Here is an 18,191-nt window from a genome sequence, read left to right on the forward strand (position 1 = left end):
ACTAGTTTAGGATAATCTCACAAAAGATGCCACAGACTAATTTCATAGCTGAAACAAAACCAGAACACAGCATACCAACAGACACTTATTTTGAGGTTAAAAAAAAAATATATATATATATATATTAAAGGCTACATATAAATTAAATTAAATTCTGCATATAAATGTAGAATTTATGTTTGAAAATATATTAAAGTGATGTGATTCTTTTGAGTATCATAAGTACCAGCTTCCCTGACAGTTCAGTTGATAAAGAATCCACCTGCCATGCAGGAGACCCTGGTTCAATTACTGGGTCAGGAAGATACCCTGGAGAAGGGATAGGCTACCCACTCCAGTATACTTGGGCTTCCCTTGTGGCTTAGCTGGTAAGAATCTGCCTGCAATGCGGGAGACCTGGGTTCAGTCCTTGAGTTGAGAAGATCCCCTGGAGAAGGGAAAGGCTACACATTCCAGTATTCTGGCCTGGAGAATTCCATGGACTGTTATAATCCATGGGGTCACAAAAAGTCAGACAAAACTGAACGACTTTCACTTCACTTCAACATGATTCTATTAACTTCCGCTAGAAGGCAATGGCACCCCACTCCAGTACTCTTGCCTGGCAAATCCCATGGACAGAGGAGCCTGGTAGGCTGCAGTCCATGGGGTTGCAAAGAGTCGGACACGACTGAGCGACCTCACTTTCACTTTTCACTTTTATGCATTGGAGAAGGAAATGACAACCCACTCCAGTGTTCTTGCCTGGAGAATCCCAGGGATGGGGGAGCCTGATGGGCTGCTGTCTATGGGGTCGCACAGAGTCGGACACGACTGAAGCGACTTAGCAGCAGCAGTAGCAGTTACTTAAAAACAGCTGTTATATTAGTGGTAAAGTGATTTCTGGAAAAGTCAATACCTAATGAATGGAATATCTTTATTTACTTTCTTTATTTATAGTCTTATATCTCATGATTTGCAGCTAGGCTGGAGTTGGCAAATATAGTACACTGTTACCTGAGGTTTATTGACTACAAAGATTACAAATAAATGTAGGTGCTTTGTAAAAGCATTGGCCTTTTGTTTTCCATTTCACATTTGCTTCAGAGTTGAAAAACAGCTACTAAATTAAGCCTGTACACATAAATATTGGACTTCCCAGGTGGCACAGTGGTAAAAAAATCCATCTGCCAATGCAGGAGACACAAAGGACGTGAGTTCAACCCCTGGGTCAGGAAGATCCCCTGGACAAGGAGAGGGTGACCCACTCCAATATGCTTGCCTGAAGAATTCCATGGACTGACGGGCTATGGTTCATGGGGCCACAGAGTGTCAGACATGACTGAGTGCACATGTGCATGCCCGCGCGCATGCACACACACATGGACACACGTCACTGATCCATCAGCTGGTACATCTGAAGAAAATTCAAGATTCTTTTACCTACTCGGAGCTCAGATTGGACTATGCATTGTTTTCACTATGTTAACAAAACCAGTAGGATATGAACCGAGCATTGCCTAAGACAATGTTCCCTTCACATTTTCCTGTGAGCCTTTAGATAGCCAGTGTTTTAACTGTGCATTGATTTATCTTGTGTCTTTTCTTTTTCCCAGCTCAGTGTGTTTATAAACCTCCAGCAGAAAGTCTTGAATCTTGTGAAATTTGCACTTATGTTTTTTTGGAGATTGCACTAGTGTGCCTTAGTAATGGTATAATTGATTTCAGTATAGTTTCACATCTCCATACTATTCTCCATAAACACTGTACCAATTTACATTCCCACCAATAGTGTGGGAGAGTTTCCTTTTCTCCACACCCTCTCCAGCATTTATTGTTTGTAGATTTTTTGATGATGGGTATGAGGAGACAACTCCCTGAAGTATTGATTTGCATTTCTCTAATAGTGATGTTGAGCACCTTTTCATATGCTTCTTGGCCATTTGCGTGTCTTCTTCAGAGAAATGTCTCTCTAGGTCTTCTGCTTATTTTTTTATTGTGTTGTTTATTTTTTTGACATTGAATTGCATGAGTTGTTTTTATATTTTGGAGATTATGGACACCAAGGGGGAAAAGACAGGGTGGAGTGAATTGGGGCATTGGGACTGACATATATAATCCCCATATTTTTGATACTATGTATAAAATAGAAAATTAATAAGAACCTACAATATAGCACAAGGGAATCTATTCAATGCTATGTGGTCACCTAAATGGGAGGGAAATCCCAAAAAAGTGGGGATATATGGAAATGCATAGCTGATTCACTTTGCTGTACAGCAGAACCTAACATAATATTCTAAAGCAACTACACTCCAGTAAAACTTTAAAAAATAAAAAGAAAGCATGGAGAAGTATGCACGTACTCCTAGGGACCTGCGAGTGACACAGGTCACTTGTACCATGTTCTGTTGACCAAAGCGCGTCCAAGGGGAGTGGGGAAATCAACCCTACCCCTCCTTGTATCCATGGCTTTCAAATGTGAATTTGGAAAAAGAATCGATGCCATCTGGGAAACCAGTCTTTCACAATCACATTATACTTTCTGAACACTATTTAAGAAACAGCAGCCTTTTACATTTTCTAATACTGTGATCCAAGATTAATTGCTGAACTCCATGTTCCTGTGTTTTCACCAACAGTGAAACACCCTTCCAAAGTTCTATTGTTTTATACACTGCTGGGAATTCTGAGTGATGGAAGATAAAGAGGCATCTAGTAGGGCTATGTTTTGTTTGTCCACCCTGGTGGCTCAGATGGTAAAGAATCTGCCTGCGGTGAGGGAGACCTGGGTTCAGTCCCTAGGTCGGGAAGATCCCCTGCAGAAAATGGCAACCCACTCCAGTATTCTGGCCTAGAGACTTCTATAGACAAAGGAGCTTGGCAGGCTACAGTGCATGGGGTCACAATGAGTCAGATATGACTCAGCAACTAACACTTTCACTTTTACTTTCACATCAGAAAGTATTAAGTATGTTTTTAAACATGTACTTTGTAAATAGTATTATTATATCATCTTTTTAAGTATTTTTGATTATTTTTTTTAGTTTATGCTATTATTTAACTGTGCTAGGTCTTTGTTGCTGCTGAAGGGCTTTCTTTTATTCGTGCGATTGGGGTCTCCTCTCTGTAGTTATGTGCACAGACTTCTTGTGCTGGCTTCCCTTGTTGTGGGACACAGGCTTGTGTTTTATTAAGCCGTCTGTGTGCAGAAAAGCGACACCACGTTAGTCTCCTGCTGATGGGAGAGAAGACCCAGTGGGGATTCCTGGCAAAGACAAGGCTGCTCATTTTAGAAAGTACTTATGAAATGACTTTCTTCCTCTGAGACTTCAGCCTCAGAATGGCAGGGAATTTATAGGTCAGCCTGTAAATTCTGTAAACTCTGCTGGTCAGTACTGTTCACCTCTGACCCTCTCCTGACAAAGGACCCACTTGGAGATGGGAGGGGAGCGGTCTTGAGAAGATGAAAGGAAAAGACTATAAAGACTGCTGCTGCTGCTGCTGCTAAGTCGCTTCAGTCGTGTCCCCACTCCGTGCGACCCCATAGATGGCAACCCGCCAGGCACCCCGTCCCTGGAATTCTCCAGGCAAGAACACTGGAGTAGTTGCCATTTCCTTCTCCAATGCATGAAAGTGAAAAGTGAAAGTGAAGTCACTCAGTGTGTCCGACTCTTCGTGACCCCATGGACTGCAACCTACCAGGCTCCTCCATCCATGGGACTTTCCAAGCAAGAGTACTGGAGTGGGGTACCATCACTTTCTCCGATTTAATTGGGAGGCACATGTTGAAAAGAGATAGAAAAGATGCCTGGATCCAAAAGTAGACCACGTTGGAAGTCAGGGAGATTTGCTGCCTTAACAAGCACCGCCAATGTTCAAGTAAAGAGATATTTGTATTTCAGCCCATATGCACCCTCAAATAGTGACAGTCAGAAACAAGTTGCTCCTATTTTGAAGCACACATTGAAAATAATTGGTGATTCTCTAATGTTTGCCTATGTTTAAATCACTTATCATTCTTTCTTCTCCATATTCTTTTTTCACAATAAGAAAAAGCAATCCTTGATTTTAAATTTCACTGGAGGATGATGAATGGCAGGTGTTTGACCCCAAGCTACCTGGGCACCTGCTGGAGAATGAAAAGAGCTGGCTTGACAATCACTGTCAGGCTTTTCAAAGCCCACCTTTAAGACACGTAGCACAGCTGTAAAATGCTAGAGAAAGGTGCCTGCTTTTCAAAAATGGCAGGCAGTCATGAGGACAAGAAAGATTGCTTCTCTATTTAAAGCACTGTGAAGCCATGCAGCACCACAGAGGTCCAGGCATGGCACAGTGCCCAGGACACACACAAAAGAGCTACCATTTATTCAACATTCACTAGGTGATGGGCAGTATGCTATGCTGTGCACAGTCAGTCGTGTCTGACTCTTTGCAACCCCATGAACTGTAGCTTGCCAGGCTCCTCTGTCCTTGGAATTCTCCAGGCAAGAATACTGGAGTCGGTTGCCATTCCCTTCTCCAGGGGATATTCTCCACACAGAAACTGAACCTACATCTCCTACATTGGCAGGCACATTCTTTACTAATGAGCCACCAGGGAAGCCCTTAAATGGAAATATGCTAAATATGCCTAATTCCATCCTCATGCTAACCTTGCAAGAGAGGGGGCATCACTGTCCTCATATCCCAGAAGAGGAAAATGAGGCCCAGAGATTCAGTGATGCTTGTACTCAAAACCAGGTGGCTCAGTGGTGAAGATCCACATGCCAGTGCAGGAGACTTAAAGGAGGTGGGTTCAATCCCTGGGTCGGGAAGATCTCCTGGAGGAAGGCACAGCAACCCACTCCAGTATTCAGAAAAGGATACAGTATTCAGAGTACACAATATTCAGAAAAGTACTCAGAGGAGTGTCCAATATATGGAGGGAGCCTGAAAGGCTACATGAGGTCACAAAGAATCAGACACAACTGAAGTGACATAGTGAAAGGTTGTTGCTAATCTGTGAAAGATGCTCAAATTCTTGGCCTCCAGAGGAGAGGAATTCCATCCGGGGCCAGTGACGAGGCTTGATCACTCAGAACTTTTGTGTAGTAAAATTTTATTAAAATATAAAAGAGATAGAGAGCGCTTCTGACATAAGCATCAGAAGGGGGCCCCCCTGCCAATCTTTAGCTGGATGTTATAGAGCTGCTGCTGCTGCTGCTAAGTCGCTTCAGTTGTGTCTGACTCTGTGTGACCCCATAGACGGCAGCCCACCAAGCTCTGCCATCCCTGAGATTCCCCAGGCAAGAACACTGAAGTGAGTTGCCATTTCCTTCTCCAATGCATGAAAGTGAAAAGTGAAAGAGAAGTCGCTCAGTCGTGTCCAACTCTTCATGACACCATGGACTGCAGCCTACCAGGCTCCTCCGTCCATGGGATTTTCCAGGCAAGAGTACTGGAGTGGGGTGCATAGAGGTACTAGCAGGCTGCTAATTGGAGAAAGGAAATGTCTCAAAACTCAGAGACTGGCACCAGGCCCTTCGCCCACAGCATGCATTTTGAGATAACATTGGACAAGGTGAGCTGTCCTGGGCCATAAAACTATTGACATGAATCTTGAAAAAAGGCATGTTTCCAGGCAAAGACATAGTCTCATTATTATAGCTTAAGAGAATATTTGCATGAGTAAAACATACTGGCTTGTCAAGTTGGTTCTGAGTCTTAGGCGGAACTGACTTGACGACATAGTCTAGGCTAAATATATAGTTCATTAACATGGCTTAAGACAATCATTTCCATAAGAAAAACGCAATGGTTAGCTCAAGGTTTGAGAAAAGTTTAGGTAGAGCTAGGTGTCATCATGGCAACACAGAATTTTAAGAGATACCTCCTTTTAAATTTGTATGCTGCTGCTGCTGCTGCTAAATCGCTTCAGTCGTGTCCAACCCTGTGCGACCCCATAGACGGCAGCCCACCAGGGTCCCCCATCCCTGGGATTCTCCAGGCAAGAACATAGAGAAGGGGAAAAAATCTAACACTTGTTTCCTCCTGCCACTTAAGAGAGAGATACAAATATCTGACACTTGACTCCTATTTCCTCCATTTGGAGACCCCTGGCCTTCCTGCCAGTTACCCTCTCATTCCCTGCTTTTCTTTCAGGAGAATTATGTTGCCTAGGGAAAGGGGCATCGTTCTCATTCTGTAACCGCTTCCAAGCTGATACAGGGCATTGAATTGGTCAGGCAACATACTCTCCTAACCCTCATATTGAGGGTCTCCGATCCAGGGGCCCCAAGTGTAGTTAGAGGAAGCTGTTGCAGTCACAGGAGTTTGAGCAACGAATTGTAACTTAAAGCCTTCATGCAACTAGAAACAAATCCAGTTACACAGTTACAGATGCAGGGAGCAAATAGCAGAAACAGAACAATCAGCAAAGTTAAAAGTCACATTATGTCCATAGTTAAGGTACAAGTGTTGCACCAGTCCATTTTAGGACTGTTAGATGTCATCAGATTATGAAGAGGCATCACTTATAATTGCTATTGTTGAAGGTATTCACAGACTTGGAGAAAGTCTTTTCCTTGAAGTGGAGATGTCCACCATGGGAAGCCCTCCACTGATGAAGAGGGGAGGGCTCCACAGACCCAGCAGTTAGACAGATTATGGAATGCAGTGTAGGAGTGATCCCAGGACAGGAAGGCATTGTCTTGAGGATCAAATGGCAGACTCAAGATTTTTGGAGTCAACACAAGCAGGCTTACATAGATTATCAGGCCCATCTGGAAAGTACAAAGTCAGAGCACAGAAAGTAAAGACATAAAATGATTTCACTAAGTTCTGGTCAGGGTGCCCCTCTCAACTCAAGTGTGATGTAACCACGAATCAATTCCTGGCACTTTGACAGCTGTGGGAGAAGAAAGAATAACCTGGTAAGGGCCTTCCCAGGGAGGTGGCCCCCAGATCCCAATGTTTTTATCAGGACCTCAGTTCCTGGCTCAAATAGATGCTTGCTTGACTCAGAGGCTGGGTCAGGAGTCACCTCCCATTTGCCCAATTAACCTTGTTTCTGACCTTGGGCAAATTAATGTACCTTTTGAAAAGTTGAAAGTCGAGTTACATAATTAGTTAATTCCAAGGCTTCAGGGAATATCTGTAACAATGTCTATAACAATGTCTGTGTGTAAGAAAGGCCTCCCATAAAAACATTCAAAGGGGGATAATCCCTCCTTTCTGGGGGCAGTTCAAGACCTCATTAAAGCTATGGGTAGAACTTTAATCCAATTGTCCTGCATCTCTTGAGTTAATTTGTGCAGATGTCTTTTGATGATGTCATTAGCTTGGGGTCTCCAGGAACAATGTAAGTGATATTCTATTCCTACAGCTTTTGACACCCACTGAGTTACAGCAGGTTTAAAGGCTGACCCATTGTCATTCTGAAGGCTCCATGGCAGCCCAACCCTGGGAATAATTTCATGGATTAAAATTCTTATAACCTCCTTAGTCTGCTCACTACGACAGGGAAAAGCCTCAATCCATCCAGTAAAAGTATCCACACAAACTTGTAAGCAAGAATACCCATTAGCTTTTGGCATATGAGTAAAATCAATTTTCCCATCCTCTCCAGGATATTTTCCACTTCATTGTAATACAGATTTTGCTGGCTTTTCTGTCTTTGGGTTATTTTTCTGACAAACCTCACATCTTGTGATAATGTTCTTTAAAGTTTTCATTACATTTTTACCGTCAAACAAGTGAGAAGCCATCTGGTAAGTACTCTCAACACCTAAATGAAAGCTCTGGTGTAAACACTTAAGAATTTTCCACTGAGCATTTTCAGGAATCGTCCATTCTCGGACTGTAACCATGCTTTTTCAGTAATCTTTGTTCCTCTTTTCTCATATCTTTCTAATTCGTCCTCAGTTATATTGTGGTTTTTCCTGTTCCACAGGACCTGTCCAGATCAAAGGCGTCTGCAGTGAAAGGGTTTCCTAAAGTGCCGCTTTTCTGGCTTGACAGTCAGCCAGCTGATTACCTTCAGCTACTTTACTCCCATCCCTGCTGTGCCCTTTGCAATGCATAATAGCTATTTCTTTAGGACAATACACAGCAGTTAAAAGTCTCTCAGTCTCTCTGAAATGCTTAATAGGTTCTCCAGTTGCCATTTTAAACTTTCTTTCCATATTGCAGCACGAGCATGTAAAGTCAAATAAGCATACTTAGAATCAGTGTAGATATTTACTCGCTGCCCTTTGCTTAATTCTAGAGCTCAGGTCAGAGCCACAAGCTCTGCTAGTTGAGCACTTGTTCACTGGGGGAGAGATTTTGCTTCTAAAATCTGTTCAGCCGTCACCATGGCATAACCTGCTTTATGATTCCCATCTCAAACAAAAGAACTGCCATTTGTAAATATTTCCATGTCAGGATTGTCTAAGGGGGTATCCATCAGATCTCCCTGACCTGCATAGTTTAAAGTCTGAAATTGGGAACAATCGTGATCAGGTGTTTCATTTTCCTTCTCAGGAAGGAAAGTGGCAGGATTTAAGTTTCCACAAACTTTAAGCTTAGTTACTGGTCCTTTTAACAACAATGACTGATATTTAAGAAGCCTACTGTCTGTCATCCAAATATTAACCTTAGAGTTTAACATTCCACTCCTATAGGCTGCTGGTGAGGCCCTCGGGGTTGTGTCAAAACTCCCAAGGCCATACCTTTTCTTTCAGTGACAAACAAATTACATTCTGACCCTGTGGGCAAGCTCAAAGCAGGAGCTTGCAGGAGAACAGTCTGAAGAGCCTTAAAAGCTTTTTGAGTATCTGGAGACCAAACCAGCTTGTCGGTTTAGGCCTGCTGAATTTCACTTATAAGTTTATATAAAGGCTGGGCAAGTTCCCCATAACCCAGAATCCAAATGAGGCAGTAGCCTGTGATTCCAAAAAATCCTCTCAATTGTCTTCAAATCATAGGTAGAGGATGATTTAACATAGGTTTAATTCTAGAAAGCAAACTGAAAAATATTTGGCTCATTCGAGAATTTCAGACAGTAGAGTACAAGGATTAGGCACCACGGGGTGTAAAGGAACTACCACCTCATTTATTATACGTAAATCTTGGACTAGTCTCCATTTACCATTTGATTTCTTTATACCCAAAATAGGAGTCTTGCATGGACTGTTACAGGGAATTAATAGCCCCTGCTCCTTTGAATTCACAATGATGGGTTCCAACCCTTCCTTAATCTCAGGTTTCAGAGAATACTGCTTTTTTGTGGAAATACATGTGGGTCTTTGAGCTTAACAACTACAGGAATAGCATCTGTGTTCGACCCACAGATTTTCCATCAGCCCATACTCTAGGATTTATATTTTGTTCAATTAAAGGGAGATAAAAGGAGGGCTCCATATTCATGAAAACAGAGCCATGGGCCTTGCTCAGTATATCCCTCCCCAAAAGGGGTGAGGGAGACTCTGGCACAATCAGAAGCTCATGTGAAAATAGCACAGAGTCCCAGTTGTAGCTTAGAGGATGACTGAAATAATAACATTTGGCTCATCCAGACAGTCACATTATGGAAGCAGATCAGGAAGAAAGTGGGGCTTCAGTAAGCACAGAGTAAGTTGCCTCAGTGTCCAGAAGGAAATCAATTGATTCCCCCCCACCTCTCACAGTTATTAATGCCCGGGGTTCCTCAGATGTAATTAGGATGGGAGCTTGTGTGGGGACCCCTGGGCACCTTCAGTCCTGATTGTCTTGAGAGTCCAACTTCTGAAACCTATGCCTCTGGGAGCAGTCTCTCCTCCAGTGTGGTCCCTTGCAGACCAGACACAGAGCTGGGGGCAGCTTAGATTCCTGAGGGCAATCCAGCTTGAGGTGCCCCTCCTTTCCACAGTAATAGCAAGCCCATCTCTTTTCACTTGGGTCCCTCTGGGCATTTTTCTCAGGCTGTTTAAGAATGGTTCTGACAGCCATTACAAGGGCTTCTGCCTGTTCCGTTGTCTTTCTTTTCCTCATATTGTCTCCCATAATAGACTGTTTGAGCCAGTTGCAACAGATTATTTAAAGTCTGATTTGGTCCATATGCCTGTTTTAATAGCTTACAGCTGATATCTGGAGCTGACTGAGTTAGAAATCTATCTTTTGAGATCACTCTTCCCTCTTCACTTTCAGGATCAATCTCAGTGAATCTGCAAAGGGCTTCTCTCAGTCTATCTAAGAATTTACCAGGAGTTTCCTTCTCTTCCTGTTCTATGTTTACGGATTTGGCATAGTTTAAAGTCTTAGCACACACTTGCCTGAGTCCTTCAAGAATACATCTGACAAAATGACTCTGATCCCATCTTCCTTTAGCCGTGTTATAGTCCCAATCTGGTTCTATAGTTGGGACTGCCTGATTCCCAGTGGGGAGGGCAGTTATCTCATCCTCTCTCTTCTCTACTGATTCCTTACCAAGCCATTCATTTCTATAGGTAACCACTTTCCCCAAAACTCGAGTTCTCCAGTCAGGAGTTAGCATTTGTCCCAGGACATACATCTCTCCAAATAAGGTCATAAAGTAAAGTTAGTCCCATAAAGGCTTCTATATATATACATATTTCTTAATTATAATACTGTTTTAAGGTATTCTAATATATATATATATATATATATATAATCATCTCGACCACAATTGGGACTGTTTGAAAATCTACTGAGACTGAGACAACCCTTCCTGGGGGAGTTCCCTGACTTTTAGTTTGCTCAGTTTGGAGCCCCAAGTATGGGGGCAAAGTAGGAGAATGGTGGGAGCTGAAGGTTTCACACCCAAATCTATACCCTTAGGACATAAGTCTAGCGTGTCTCACAGAGAGAAAAAGGGCAACATGTATGCTACTTCTACCCATTTCCCTTGTTTTCTACAGGACAGGTCTAATTGTAAAACAGTATTATAATTAAGAGACCCTCCAACCGGCCACCGTTTTCCGTCCTCCAGTGGATACCGTGGCCATGCAGGATCACAGAGGAAAATCAGACATGTCTTCTTTAAGCTCTGGGGATCAAATCTATCCCAGTTTTTCAGGATACAGTTCAAAGGAGTGAGGCTAGAATTGTTAGCTCCCATCTGTAAGAGAGGAAAAAAAGCGACCAGTGCCCTCTTTCTACTAGAAGCATCCCTCCCTGCCCTAGATGGGGGTGTAGACACACTTTACACCAAAGCTTTCCTTCCCTGGTCGGCCTTAGTCTGTCCCTTACTGACAGATACCATACTCGTCCCTCCCAGCTCTGCCACTGAGGCAGGGTGAAGATGTACCAGGGGTAGACCTGATGGCATCCCAGACTGATGTCCAGTTCCTCACCATTAAAACCTTGCTTGCTTCTGATGCCACCTGGGGTGTAATCAGAGTAACCTTCCAGAATGCCTCCCAAGCTAAGACTGCTGGGAGAAACATTCATCTCCTGAGTGCCTGTGCATGATCCTGAGTATATTCCTGACCACAATAAGACCAGTACAAACATAAAACTAAGATGTTCCTTCCAAGTGTCACCACACAAGTATCAGAGACAGTAAAAGAGATGGTGAAGGGCTGGCCAGTGAGGAAAAAGTGATTTTTGTCCTCTAGTTATTAGGGCCAGTCCTTCCAGTTCATTCTCACAGATTCTACAGAAAGAATATCTAAGGAATTGGGACAAAAGCCATTGGAGAGCCTCCTCTGGTCCACTAAGAGCTAGCATTACCAAAGGGAGAAGCCCACTGTACTTCCTGAGTAACCTTTAACCTGAGAGATGCTCTTGGATCTAGAGCTCCATCTAGCTTCCAAACTTTCGACTCCTAGCCAGGTTAGGCACTTCCTGACTACTAATCCAAGTTTGGGACCTAAGTAACAGTACACAGTAACAGCATAGATCACAAGTCCCTTGAAAGTCTATAATTCAACAGATTAGGTTAGCAGTTTTAATTCCCAAGAAGTTATGAAATGGTCAAAGAGACAGGAAAGTTTGACCAAGAAAGGAGAGATTGCTCCACACGCTTTGTCCATCTCTGGCTGCTCCCTTCGCAGGGATGTTGGGTGTCTCTTGGGCTTGGCAGGTCAGCATAATTCCTGGACAGGTTTCAGCCATAAGCCATATGAGGTTACCATGGAACCGCAGAGCAGGGCTCCTCACTTGTTTCACGCAGGTCGTGTCATTCATTCACAGAAGCACACAGTATAGTTAGTAAAGTACAGCAGAAAATATGCTTGCTAGGAGGACAAAGAACTAGAGCTCCAAGCATCCTTACCTTGTCCTGAAGAATCCCGGATGAACCCCCAACATGAAAGGTTGTTGCTGAACCACGAAAGATGCCAAGATTCTTGGCCTCTGCAGGAGAGGACAAGGCTTGATCACTCTGAACTTTTGTGTAATAAAGTTTTATTAAAGTATAAAAGAGATAGAGAAAGCTTCTGACATAAGCATCAGAAGGGGGCAGAAAAAGTGCCCCCCTGCTAGTCTTTAGCCAGATGTTATAGAGCTACTAGCAGTCTGCTAATTGGAGAAAGGAAATGTCTCAAAACTCAGAGACTGGTACCAGGCTCCTCACCCACAACATGCATTTTGAGATAACATTAGCACATGGTGAGTTGTCCTGGGCCATAAAACAATTGACATGAATCTTGAAAAAAGGCATGTTTCCAAGCAAAGACAGTCTCACTAACATAGCTTAAGAGAATATTTGCATGAGTAAAACATACTGGTTTGTCAAGTTGGTTCTGAGTCTTAGGTAAAACTGACTTGAAGATATAGTCTAGCGTAAATACATAGATCATTAACATTGCTTAAGATAATCATTTCCATAAAAAAAAAAAAAAAAACGCAATGGTTAGCTCAAGGTTGGAGAAAAGTTAAGTTTAGGTGGAGCTAGGTGTCATCATGGCAGCACAGAATTTTAAGAGAAACCTCCTTTTAAATTTATATAGAGAAGGGGGAAAAATCTAACACTTGTTTCCTCCTGCCACTTAAGAGAGAGGTACAAATGTCTGACACTTGCCTCCTATTTCCTCCACTTGGAGACCCCTGGCCTTCCTGCCTGTTACCCTCCCAATAGCACACACACAGGTACTCAAAACCAGGCTCCAGAGCTCGCCTATAGCTAGTGTGTGCTTGTTGTTTAGTCACCCAGTCGTGTCTGACTGTTTGAGATGCCATGGACTGTAGTCCCTCAGACTCCTCTCTCCATGGAATTCCCTAAGCAAGAATTCTGGAGTGGGTTGCCTTGCCTTTCTCCAGAGAATATTTTCTACCCCGGCGTCAAACCTGCATCTCCTGCATTGGCAGGCAGATTCTTTACCCATGAGCCACCTGGAAGCCCTTATTGGAGCGTAGTTGGTTTACAATGTTGTCTTAGTTTCTGCAGGGCAGCAACGTGAATCAGCTGTACATACTCATACATCCCGCCTTTTGGATTTTCTTCCCATTTAGGTCACCACAGAGCACCAAGTAGGGTTCCCGGAACTACTTTATTGAAATTCAAATAGAGGCTTTCATCTGTGCTGCAAAGCAGTAGCCTTAGAAAAGATAGCCTTTCTGCTCTCTCCTAGAGATTTAATTTCTTCCTACTTGGTCTGTTCATGTTGTAATATTTTCCCTGCAAGGTTATGCAGAGTTTATTGATGCCACTGTAATTAAAATGTTCCCCTGTGTCACATGACTTTCTCTTTAAATGTTTTATCTCCCTTGTGTGTTTCTACAGTTCTTTTTAGTAATGGTTCTCTCTTTTCCTTTTTGTTCTTTATGACAGATCTTTATCTAAAAACCATGTGAATATCTGCAAATTATACCTTAGAGTCACAGTTGAATGCCTCCAATGTCTAAACCATTTCTCTTCTCTATTATCTCAAATATGCATTGAAATGCTAAAAATTAAACTAACAGTGATTCAAGAAGAATTAACTTGATATATCAAGATGAAGTTTTGTTTACCATGCTCAGAATCCAAGTATTTTTAAGAGTTTTATTATGGTACGTCTTTAAGTGCATTCCTGCTGATTTCAAAAGTGATGAAAATTGCCTAATTTTCACTTGGCTCGCTTAATTTCCATGTTATTCATTTAGTCAGTCAAAAATCCTAATTTTTCTTCTTCCATCTTCCTTATACCCCACAATGTAACAGTCATAGTCCTAGGGAAATGGACAAGGAGAGGTGAAAAAATTCAGGGCTGGTCCATCTAACTTTTTAGTAGGCTTTAAAAATTCAAAGGTATAGGTCATGAAGCATGCATGCTAATTTGCATCAGTTGTGTCCGACTCTTCACAACTCCATGGACGGTAGCCAGTAGCCTGCCAGGCTCTTCTGTCCATGGGATTCTCCAGGCAAGAATACTGGAGTGGGTTGCCATGACCTTCTCCAGTGAATCTTCTCAACCCAGGGATCAAACCCGTATCTCTTAGGTCTCCTGCATTGGTCGGAGGGTTCTTTACCAGTAGCACCAACTGGAAGTCTAAGTCATGAAGACTCCTGGTCTAAAACCTGCATCTGGTAGATTTGTCTACAATTGCTTATTCAGACTCTGCCTCCATTTACAAGGCGTGGAGTGTTTATATGCCAAGCAGTGTTTACACACCAATTATCTGTCCTACAATTAAATTCAGCTCTGATGCTATTTACCAGGTTCCTCTGTCCATGGGCTTCTCCAGGCAAGAATAATGGAGTGGGTTGTCATTTACTACTCCAGGGGCTCTTCCTGACCCAGGGATCAAACCCTCATCTTTTTTTGTTGGCAGGAGGATTCTATACCGCTGAACCACCTAGGAAGCCTCAAAAAGAGTATACATATATCTTATTATAAATCACAATATTAGTCATAAACTGTAAGTAAGCAAACTGCATGAAAGTTGAGAGGGATAGAGGATTGTGTATATGATAATTCATAATTTAGTCTGTTGATCTATTATAATGTTATCATGTATCTCTGTGCTATGTGTGGTATTACAAATTCAGAGAGCCACAGAAAAGGAGGCAGTGAGAAGTATAATAACAATAATCCCTTATTTTAGTGAGTGATTGGGCTTTCCAGGTGGCTCAGTGGTAAAGAATCCACCTGCAATGCAGGAGACCTGGGTTCTATCCCTGGGTTAAGAAGATCCCCTGGAGAAGGAAATGGCAACCCACTCCAGTATTCCTGCCTGGGAAATCCCATGGACAGAGGACCCTGGTGGACTATGGTCTGTGAGGTTGCAAAGAGTCAGACACAACTGAAGTGACTTAGCACACGCATAGCAAGATGAGCTGATACTGGTGTACGGTTGATCTTTTTTAAATTAATGTTTATTGGGGCATAGTTGCTTTGGAATATTGTGTCAGTTTCTGTTGTACAGCAAGGTGAGTCAGCCATACATATACATATATCCCCTCTTTTTTGGATTCCCTTCCCATTTAGGTCACCACAGAGAGTTAAGTAGAGTTCCTTGTGCTCTACAGTAGGTTTTCACTGGTGCTCTATTTTATACATTGCATCAATAGAGTGTACGTGTCAATCCCAGTCTCCCAATTCACCCCACTCCCACTTCCCCCACTTGGTGTCCATACATTCATTCTCTACATCTGTGTCTCTATTTCTGTTTTGCAAATAAATCCAACTATACCATTTTTCTTTATTGTAAGATGACTAGTGTCCTTATATGTTAAAGGAAGCTTTGACGCAGACAAAGAGGGAAGATGGCCATGCACAGACAGAGGTGGAGGTTAGATTCACGCTGACATAAACCCAGGAAGGCCTGTGGCTCCCAGGAGCTGGAAGAGGCCGGGAAGGTTCCTGTCCAACACCTTGGGTTTAGACTTCTAGACTTCAGAACTGTGAGATAATATATTTCTGTGGTTTTACAACTAATTCTTCTTCTACTGCTATCTCCTGTTGATGAAAACTTATCAATAGTTCATTTGGGGAAGAAATGGAAAATTTTTTCAAGACAAATTTGAGGATTAAAACCCAAGAACAGCAAACCAGAAAGCTCCAAGAACTAGGCCTCCTGTTGGAAGTCAAAGCACAGTTATATAAACTTTTTGAGACACGGGGCTGTACATTCAATGATGTATTATTGACAGTTTACATAATCCAGATGTAAGCACCATGTGACACCTTAAGGGATCAGGAAGGAATGCTGTCTTTAGGGAGCTGTCTTTCTGATGCTAGAATGCTGCTCTTTATGGCTGAGCAGGTGTTTCTGCCAATGGGGGAGGTTTGGTTGATGCATAATGTAGATATTTGATGCACAGTAGAGGGGAGAGAGAAAAACAAAGGGCAGAGAATTTTTTTCTCTTTAAATGTTTCTTGTCTTGCCATAAAATGTTAATTTTATTTCACACTCTTCAAAGTACTGCTATCTCACCACCCCCCTGAAACTTCTCCATCAAGACCACCCATGACCTCCATGGTACTCAAGCCAATTTGTTGTCATTGTTCAGTCACTAAGTGTCATCTGTCTCTGTGACCCCTGGACTGCAGCATGCCAAGCTCCCCTGTCCTTCACTATCTCCCAGAGTTTGCTCAGATTCATGTCCATTGAGTCAGTGATGCTACCTAACTCTCTCATTTTCTGCCATCCCCTTCTCCTCCTGCCTCAATCTATCCCAGCATCAGGGTATTTTCCAATGAGTCAGCTCTTTGCATCAGGTGGCCAAAGTATTGGAGCTTTAGCATCAGTCCTTCCAGGGAATATTCAGGACTATTTCCTTTCAGATTAAGTGGCTGGATCTCCTTGCAGTCCAAGGGACTTCCAAGAGTCTTCTCCAGCACCACAATTTGAAAGCATCAATCCTTTGGTGCTCAACCTTCTTTATGGCCCAACTCTCACATCTATACATGTGCATGCCTATTGTAAAAACAGTAACTTTAATTTGGTCACTTCTTATTACTCATCTTTCTTAAGCAACCTTCACAAGCAACTTTCACAGTCATGATGTATGCAATCAACAAGTTTCTCCTCCAAGGTATACTTTCTTCACAGAGTTTCCAGAATATCCAACAGTCTTAGTTTTCCTTTTATGTCATTAGTTGCTTCTTGGTCTTTTGCTATTTCCTATTCTCCCCCTTGTTCTTCATGTGGAGGTAAGTGCTTCAGGACTTAAACTTGGGCTTTTTCTCCCCTTCTGTTTGAAAGACTCCCTTTCTGAGCACATTCAGCATCTCTCATCATGCTGGTGACTCCCTGATAGAGACATCCATTCTCAACTTCTCTCCTGAACTCTGGATCCATTCAGCAACTGCTTCTATGGCTGTTTTGCTAGTGTCTATTTGCAATAGAGCAGCCAGGTTAATCCTTGTGTGTAAGTCAGAAGGTCAGATCGTGTCACTGGTCTGTACAGAGCTGTGCAGTGGTTTCCATTTTACTCAGAGCAAAAGCTGGAATCCTCACAATGGCCTGGAGATATTTCTTCTTTGAGCTCATCTGCTGGCATCCCCTCCATCCTCCATGAGCTCTGCACCTGCACACTAGCTTAATGGCTGTCTTTGAATGAATCAACCATACTCTCTTCCAGCTCTTTCCTCAGGTATCTGCTTGCCTCTCCCCACATACTCCTGGAACCATCACTCAGATCTCACTTACTCAACAAAGTCTCCTCTGGCCACCCTGCTGCATTTAGGAGCTGCCTCAACAATCATAGCCCCCAACTCTTGATTTCCTGCCTCATGCTTCATTTTTTATATAGCAGTATAATGTACTCCACAATTTCATCAGGTTTTCTGATGAATAGTGGGGTTCTATCCCCACCCCCACTATTTTTGTACTAAAATGTAAGCTCTTTGGGACTTCCCTGGTGATCCAGTGGTTAAGACCCCTCACTTCCACTGCAAGGAGTATGGTTTTGATCCCTAGTCAGGGAACAAAAACCCCACATGCCAAGCAACCAATAATAATGATGATAAAAATAAAAGCTCTTCAAGGACAGTGTCCCTAGACTGTTTTGCCCTTGATATTATCTGCCTTATGCCAAGATCCTTCAGTTCAGTTCAGTTCAGTTGCTCAGTCCTGTCCAACTCTTTGCAACCCCATGGACTGCAGCATGCCAGGCCTCCCTGTCCATCACCAACTCCCAGAGTTTACTCAAATTCATGTCCATTGAATCAGTGATGCCATCCAGCCATCTCATCCTCTGCTGTCCCCTTCTCCTCCTGCCCTCAATCTGTCCCAGCATCAGGGTCTTTTCAAATCAGTCAATTCTTTGCATCAGGTGGCCAAAGTATCAGAGTTTCAGCTTCAACATCAGTCCTTCCAAA

The sequence above is a fragment of the Bos grunniens genome, chromosome 8, assembly GCF_055505025.1.
Source record: "Bos grunniens cultivar Pamir isolate PY7600 chromosome 8, Bosgru_T2T1.0, whole genome shotgun sequence".
NCBI lineage: Eukaryota > Metazoa > Chordata > Mammalia > Artiodactyla > Bovidae > Bos > Bos grunniens.